This window comes from Glycine max, chromosome 9, assembly GCF_000004515.6.
Source record: "Glycine max cultivar Williams 82 chromosome 9, Glycine_max_v4.0, whole genome shotgun sequence".
NCBI lineage: Eukaryota > Viridiplantae > Streptophyta > Magnoliopsida > Fabales > Fabaceae > Glycine > Glycine max.
In genome coordinates this window covers 37,129,932-37,139,073 of record NC_038245.2, presented here as the reverse complement: position 1 = coordinate 37,139,073, position 9,142 = coordinate 37,129,932, and the positions used below count along the sequence as shown (strand labels likewise).

At 35.9% G+C, this 9,142-nt stretch overlaps 1 pseudogene; it reads left to right on the top strand.

Moving 5' to 3' along the window:
* The first annotated feature begins 517 nt into the window (after positions 1-517).
* Positions 518-8,564, top strand: LOC100788926 (probable transcriptional regulator SLK2; annotated as a pseudogene).
* Positions 8,565-9,142: the final 578 nt, after the last annotated feature.

The window sequence follows — 9,142 nt, the reverse complement described above, 5'->3', positions numbered from 1 at the left end:
TATTACAGTGTTAACTGTTACCTTACTTTTCTCTTTGAAGTGAATTTCTCTCTAAGAGTAGGTAAAAACTGTTAGAATTAGGATTTGGTGTGTGAAATTGTTGGGTTGTGGTTTTGCTTCCTGGATAAGGGTATTGAGGTCTTGGTCAATTTGCAGACGGGTTTGTTTGCTAATTTAATTTTTATTAGTTTTAGCTGGTGTTTTCCTTGTGCTGATGAATATGTATATATGTTTTATTCTTTGTTGTTGTCATTGTTAGAGTCATATCAGTAATTGTCCAGTGTTGAGAAGGAAATAACAATTTTTGGGTGCATTTGATGGAACAGGAGTTTGTGGATTTGGTAGAAGGTTGTGCGATAGATTGAAGCTTGGAGATTTAAGAAAAGATATAAAAAATATGACCAGGGGTTGACACGCAATCTGTCTGTTACCTAGAGTTCATGAGCTATTTGAGAATATTTAAAGTGCCAGTTAGGTTTGGCTCTGGAGAGCTACTTAGATTCCAACCAAGGGGGGATGCCCCCCATGACACCTTCTCGGGTGTCCGGAAGTTTAACTCGATCATCTTCACATTCTGGAATTTTCTTTCAAGGAGATGGGCAGTCACAGAATATAGTTAACTCTCACTTAAGCTCATCTTTTGTTAACTCGTCTAGCACGGTTCCAGGAGCTGGTTGTTCAAACCTCGGTCCAGTTTCTGGGGATATTAATAATGCAGTTTTGAACACTGTGACAAACTCAGCACCAAGTGTTGGAGCCAGTTCTTTAGTCACGGATGCAAATTCTGCTCTCTCTAGTGGCCCCCATTTGCAGAGAAGCGCCAGTGTTAACACAGACTCTTACTTACGATTACCTGCCTCACCTATGTCATTTACATTGAATAATATTAGTATTTCTGGCTCATCAGTGATGGATGGTTCCTCTGTAGTACAGTAGAGCTCTCATCAAGATCAGAATGTTCAACAATTGCAGCAGAATCAGCAGCAGCCGCAGGGTGCTTCAAGTGCTACATCTTTGCCTGCATCACAAACTAGACCATCTCTACTCCAAATGGGCGCACAAGTCCCAAGATCTTTCATTCAAGATCCAAATAATATGTCTCATCTGTCAAAGAAACCTAGAATGGATATCAAACAGGAAGATATAATGCAGCAGCAGGTTATACAACAGATTCTTCAGAGACAAGATTCCATGCAATTCCAGGGTCGTAATCCACAGTTACAGGCTTTTCTTCAGCAGCAACAGAGACTAAGACAACAACAAATCTTTCAGTCAATGCCACAATTGCAGCGAGCGCACTTGCAACAACAGCGGTAGCAGCAGCAGCAACAACAACAAATGCAATTGAGGCAGCAATTACAACAACAAGTGATGCAGCCCTCTTCTGCTGGCAAGCGTCCATATGACAGTGGTGTTAGTGGGGTATGTGCCCGTCGATTGATGCAGTATCTCTATCATCAAAGGCAAAGGCCAAATGTGAGTTTTGTTTATTTGCTACATGTGCTTAGTGTTAAATCTATTTGAGATTCACTGTATCATAAGTTTATTTTTGTTTTCTTTTTCAAGGTTACTGCTTTGGTTTCAGGAACTTAGTTATATCTGAACACATTTGTTTATGTGTTGGGTATTTCTGAAGTTCTAGATTAGTTACAACTCTGTTGTTGAATGTTTTGTTTGCCTCAGGATAATAGTATTGCCTATTGGATAAAATTTGTGGCTGAATATTACTCTCCTCGTGCAAAGAAACGGTGGTGCTTGTCATTATATAGCAATGTTGGGCATCATGCACTTGGTGTTTTCCCCCAAGCAGCTATGGTAATTTTTGCATTTGTCATTTATCCTTGTTTTTCTTGCTTCATAAATAGGATGCCTTAATCTTTGCTAATAATCAAATATTCAATCATGCATTCAAAATGTTAATTGATTTTATTAGCTTATCATGTAATTGTTGACAACTCTTAAAATTTCCTCTATACTAGAGTTATGTCTAAAATTATTGCATTTATTTTCTTTTATATTTTAGGTCTACACCAGTTTGCTTTTTTAATCTCTTAGTGCTATTGAATCTTTGATGAGTACATACATTGACATTGATATTTCTTTGTTCAGGATGCATGGCAGTGTGACATATGTGGTTCTAAATCTGGAAGGGGATTTGGTAAGTATATTGGAAATTAAAATATTGAGTCCTATATGGTTTGAGAAAACCTTTTTTATCTTCATTTCCTGTTCTCATAAATAATTACAGAAATGTCACTTTGTTTCCTGTTCTCAAAGATTTGTGTAAGAAACTATAAATTGAAGATTTTTTGTTTTCACTATTTCCTTTTCAAATTTCTAAAAATAGGAAACAGAGTGAAAAAAAAAATGACATTTGTAAATATTTTGAAATCAAGAAATGAAAACAGAAATTGCTTTATCAAACCAAACCAAAGCGGCCATTGTGTTGTTATTCTATAATATGTTATTGTGGGAATTTAGTTTCATTGTAAAATTCCAATATGTATTTCATTTTGTTTAACTTTCTGGCTGATAAGTACCCAGTGAAGTCAGTGCTGACCAATGACCACATTCTTAATTGTAACTTAGTTTTAAACTTGAAAGTTAGACAGAGCAAATTCAACAAACTGAGCTTAAATGCGATCAATAATAAGCAAGTCAAATAACTGAGTGTTTTTTTATCGTGCTATAGTGGAAGATGCACAATTTTTGCATTGGATGTACCTGTAAGCTAGATAATTAGCATGTTATTTCTTTAAATTTCCGATGTAAATCTTGTAATCTAATACTATGTCCATTCTACATTTTGTTTACAGAGGCAACTTATGAAGTGTTACCTAGGCTTAATGAAATAAAATTTGGCAGTGGAGTAATTGATGAACTTTTGTTTCTGGACTTGCCACGTGAAACAAGATTTCCTTCTGGTGCGATGATGTTGGAATATGCAAAAGCAGTTCAAGAGAGTGTATATGAGTCGCTTCGTGTTGTTCGTGAAGGTCAACTTCGCATCATATTCACTCAAGACTTGAAGGTTACAAAATTGTTATTATAGTTAAATATATTGTCTATTTGAATCTTTTTATATTCACTTCCTGAAATTCTTGTTATTATGCACAGATCTTATCATGGGAGTTCTGTGCAAGACGCCATGAAGAACTTCTTCCTCGAAGGTTGGTTGCACCACAGGTATGATTCTGCATTCTTTAGAATGCTTTTCACTTTTGCAGCCACTCTTTGTTTTGAATAGATGATGGTGCTATTTAGTACAATATTTCTGTGAAGTAGATCTTCATTTATTGCCTGGTTTTAATCGAAGTTGGGATTACCCTGGAGTGGTCTACTTTGCATGTTCCAAATATTTCTGTAGAATTTTTTTTTTTGCATCTGTACATGATTGTATAATTAACTCCTTGTATTCTTCTATCATATTTCTCGTTACTGTATGCACAAATGAAAATTGGTGAAGGAAACAGTAGTAATATGAACATTTGGGTACAGAAATTTGTAGGCACTAGTGAAACTTCCTTTCTTATTTTATAAAGTATAGAACTGAATATCAAGGAAATTGAAGGTGAATGGTACCAATCAGGCACTAGGGGGGTTTGAAATCGGCAGAGGCAAAGCATGAAAAATGCTTACCTCTCTGAAGTAAGGTTGATTGTTATGGCAATATAGAAGTATTGATTTGGAAGCTAATTCATATGATTCACAAATTTTCAGGTCAACCAATTAATTCAGGTAGCTCAAAAATGTCAGAGTACAATTGCTGAAAGTGGGGCGGATTGGGTTTCTCAGCAAGATTTGCAAACAAACAGCAACATGTAAGTTAATGCATTGTTGTTCCTTAATGATTGGTGTATTTAGTAAATCCTCCTTAGCTGATATATTTATTCTTACTGCACACCTTACATGATGCTGTTATCTTGGAATGATGCACACTGTATTTTGGCTAGATAGATGGAGAAACAACTCCAGAAGGATATGATGCAAATTATATTTCTTCATATTTATTGGATTCTGTGTATGTTTTCTTTTTCTTTCATTGGAGGGAGGTTGCAAAAGCTGTTAGTGATAAGGTGATAGTGGCTCATTTGGGCTTGAGCATGTTTTGTGTTGTTATTGTTTTTAACACAAAAAACTACTTCAATCAAAAGTTATTGAGCATTTTTATTATTAGCTTTGCTAAACACAATATGGTAGTCCAAACTTAGAACCTTATTGTAATAACCAAAAAACAGAAACAGAGATCTTATTGTAGTACAAGATTTTCCTCTGTTGGCATATATGCTTATAAACTGTAGATTTTTTTCTTCTTCTTTTTAATAGAGATGTTTTAAGTTATGCAGACAAATTTTGACAAGGAGGTTATTCAAGACTATGAGCGTCTCAAGTCATCTTAAATATAGATTAGATTTTTTGAGATGCTGCTTCCCTTTTGTTAACCATACTCTCTAGTTGGGTCTTTTATAAGTTGTTTGGTAAAATATTATATGGTTAAAACAGTCTGTGTTACATTTACTTGTTCAATTAATAAGAGAAGTATAATAATTATGTTACATATATTTATTGATTTGTTTGGTGGGATGAGCGTAGTTCAAGATATGTGAGATGTTTATTTTGCACCAGGGTATTGACAGCAGGGCGCCAGCTTGCAAAGATTTTGGAGTTGCAATTGTAACATCCCATTTTTTTTCATAAATAAATTTAAAAAGCTTTTTAGTAAAAATAAATAAATAAATAAATATAGAGCAAATAATAGGCTGAGTACCCTAGGTATAAATAGTTATGTTAAGTCAGTTGCCTCCTTTTGGCCTTATTTTCGTTTTTCCCCTTCTCCTCTCAAAACCCTTTCTTTTTCCCGCAGCCCACCAAACCTGTCTCAGAAAAACGACGATCTCGAACCCGTTCACCGTTGGATCGTCATGAAATTTGATTATCATGTTCGCAACCCAATTCCTAACATTCTCAGCGTTGGGAATTTCAAAATCATATCTGAGCTTAGAGAAAAACCCTTCGCATTGTAGTATTTTAATTTCCCGCAGAAACCCAAAACTGTCTCGGTAAAACTACGATCCCGGTTTCGTTAGCCGTTGGATTTTCATGAAATTTGGATATGTTGTTTGAAATTAATTTGCGCACACTTCCACCGTTGGGATTTGCGAGATAATATTTGTGGAGGGAGAAAAAGGAATCGCATGAAGACAGTACAAGTGGAGGTTTCAATCTCTTCTCCGTCTCTCTGACGTTTGGAAATTCTATCGGAATAATCGGAGGAATAACTGAAGGAATCTCAGGGAACTGCTAGAGAAGCTGCTATCGCTGGCTGAAGACACGTGAGTCCGCTCAGAGGTAAGGGATGAGTTATTCACGATTGGATATTAGTGAGAACATGTGCAGGGATCCTTAGAGTATCAATTGGAATGAGTTTTGAAGTGTTTCTACAATTTTTACTTTATCCTTATAATTATAACTATGAGTTATATATAAATTATATATGTTTGATGAATCATTTGATGTCCCAATGAGAAATTTTTGTGAAATTAATGTGCTCTTGTATTGAGTGTGAACCGTAGTATGAATTGATGAAATTAAGTAAGAAGATATTGAGTTTGTATTTTCCCCTTTTCATGCTGTTTAGTTTTTGTTATAGTTTAAAATTGATATTATATTTGAAATTGAGAAAATTGTTTATGCGCAGTGTTAAATTGTAGCGCAATATGTTAAATGTGTTGAAACATGAGTGTGAGGTCGTGGTATTGTGTAATTCACTAGCAGTGTTTATAAATGGAATATGTGATAAATTGTGAAATAACATGTTACGTTGAGATTATAATATTGTTATTGAGATTGAGTATAAGTGTAAAGTTGAACATGTGTTAATTTGTGAGATACGTGTAAACATGTGATGGTGGATTTTGACATTATGAGGTGTGAAATTGTGAATGAGTTTTGGTTGTGGATAAGTGTGTAGTTAACACTTGATGTGACATTACTTGTGTTGTAAGCTATGAATTGTACAATAACCCGACCAGTGTTATCTTGAGAAAAGCGTTGATGCGCAGTGTTAAAGAGAAAGTGTAAGTTCCTAATTAGGAACCAGTGTTAAAGAGAAAGTGTAGGTTTCCTATTTAGGAACCAGTGTTAAATCGTAGTGCAATTGTGTTGAACGTGTTTAAAACACGAGCGTGAGGTCGTGGGTATTGTATAATTTATGAGCAGTGTCTGCATGCAAAATTGTTTTAGTGGTTGGACCTGAATCAGGAGGGAGAGGCCCTGACGGACTCTTCGAAGTGTAGGCCTTGGGGGTCACCGGGTTTGAGTACTCCTTTAAGCCTATGTTGATCCCATATGGTTGGAGTATTCTTGCAAAACATCGTGACCCTGACTGGTCTCCCTATGATCTTACTTAGTGAGAGTGACCTGACAAACACATTGTGTGGTGTGTCTTGTTATGTACTCCTAAGCGCCCTAGGGTAGTTTTTCACTGACATGGTACCACATTGCATATAGGCTTGAGTCTTAGCATAACTGTCTCATGCGCTTGCTAATTGTTTATTATGAAATTGATGTGTTATTATGTCTTGATCAGAGCGTGTGATTCTTGTGTAATGTGATTGATGATTGAAAAGTGAACTTTGAATGACAAAGTGGTGGAATTACATGAATTTCGTGTAACTAAGTTTTATTTGGTTTATATGATATGTATATCTAGTTGTTTTGTTTCTCTATTAGTTAGGAATGGAATAACTCACTCCCGTGTGTTGTTTGTGTTTGGATCCTGTGATGATCTTGAACTTTGTGTTCGGGGGAGCAGATGACTAGGTGAATTGCTTTAAGGAACCATGTGCTGAAGGACGTCGGGACACAACGCTCTGATAGGATGTGGCATTGGGGTATAGGGATTTATAGACGGCCTTGTTTGAGTCGAAGTGAATTTATTATTTATTTAGAAAAGTTTTATGATAATGTTAGAAAGGTGAATGTGAGTCTGCTACCCTCTTGAAAGGCTTGTATTTAAATATGTTTTAAAAACTTGAATTAAGTTTAATTTTTTTTATTCCTTATTAGTATATATGTGAGGGGTAGAGGATATCACAGCAATCACTTAATGACTTAGGCTTTTCTAAAAGATATGTGAGATGTTTGCAGGTATGCTGTTAAATTCTTGTTCAAAGTTTCTGTTGAGTGTTGATTGGTATATACTATAGAGAAAACTATTCATTTTTAATTCTATATGTTTACTCAATCCTTATAATTGCCTGCTACAATGGTTGACAGATTTCAGAGGTTGTCAATAGCATGAAAGACCTAATAGATATCTGTGCAGAGCACAAAATTGGTGCAATTGGTAATTTGCTCATGGTTTTTATGACTATATTACCCGATTGAGTTCTAATTTTGTTATTTTTTTCTCTCATTGGACTCCTAATCTTTAGTTGTATGAAGCTGTTTCAATTTTAGTTTTTTTTTTTGGAAATATATTTTTATATTGTCAATGGTCTTTTTATATTGATCCAACATTTACTGCAGAGAGTTTGAAAAATTATCCTCTACTAGCAACAGCCTCAAAGGTCCAGATGCAAAAGATGCAGGAAATGGAACAGCTGGCAAATGTACAAGGTCTGCCAACTGATCGAAACACACTCAATAAGCTAATGGCACTGAATCCTGGAATGAACAACCATATGAACAACACTCATAATATGGTTAATCGTGGTGCTTTGAGTGGGTCACCCCAAGCTGCTTTAGCACTGAACAACTACCCAAATCTTCTGATGAGGCAAAATTCAATGAATTCTAGCCCTGGCTCACTTCATCGAGAAGGGTCCTTGTTCAATAATTCAAACCTGAGTCCCTCTTCTGCTTTGCAAGGAGCTGGTCCTGCTTTAATTCCAGGCTCAATGCAGAACTCGCCTGTAGGCAGTTTCCCAAGTCCCCATCTACCCCCACAGCAGCAGCAGCAACAACAAGAAGTCCTTCAACAGCGCACATTAAGTGCAAATGGTTTACTTCAACAAAATCATTCACCGGGTTCCCAAGGAAATCAAACTCTACAGCAGCAGCAGATGATCCAGCAACTGCTGCAGGAGATGTCAAATAACAATGGGGGAATGCAACCACAGTCTCTTGGTGGACTCACTGCAAATGGGAATATTGCAAAGAATGCAATGGGTTTTGGGGGCCATACTCCATCCTTAAGTGGAGGTTCTGCCAATGTTCCTGGAAACAATGGACCTATGTCAAGGAATAATAGCTTCAAAACAGCTTCAAATAGTGATTCTTCTGCAGCAGGTGGCAACAATGGATTCAATCAGAGAACATCTGATATGCCACAAAATCTACATTTGCAAGATGTGGTTCAGGATATTGGTAATGAGTTCTCGGATAACCCCTTCTTTAACAGTGATCTTGATGACAACATGGGTTTCAGCTGGAAGGCATGACTAACACAACTTGGCGATGTAATTCGCATATCTTGTTGAAGTGTTATCTTATTATCTTTGTACAGGACACTTTAAATAGATGTTTTTTTTTTCTCCCATGGTTTTCCCTGTCATTTTCTTGATGGAATTTGTTTGGACTCGGACTCGAGTAGGTGTTTAGAGATTTTATTTGAGGGTTTTTGTCCTGCAAGTGTAATCTACTGGACAATTAAATGAACAATTAGCTTTTTGTACGGCACTTGTATTTTGTGTCAAATAAGTTTAATCATTGCCACTGACAGCAGCATTAACCTGCTGTATAAAAATCAGGATCTCCTGCCAAAATTATCAAACTGGCCAACTGAAAAGCTCAGCGTAGCAATTCAATTTAATTATTTCAAACAGATCCGAGGAAGAAAAATGTGCCATCACCGTGTGCGTACTTGTGGGACGGGTTACAGAAAAAATTGAAAACAAGTGGTCTATTGCAATATATACATAAAAAGCTATGATATATATACATAAAAAAACATTAATAGTTAATGTGGTGCACCCAAAGCTAAAATTTGGACAGCCAAGAATTTTAATTGAAGGGAGTGGAGGATAGTGAAGGGAATTGTTTAGTGTGTAACGATAGAAAATAGGGTATTCAAATGAGAAAAGTAAATAATGTTACATTGTAAACTTAAAATAATAATTATTTAGGAGTTTATTTTATC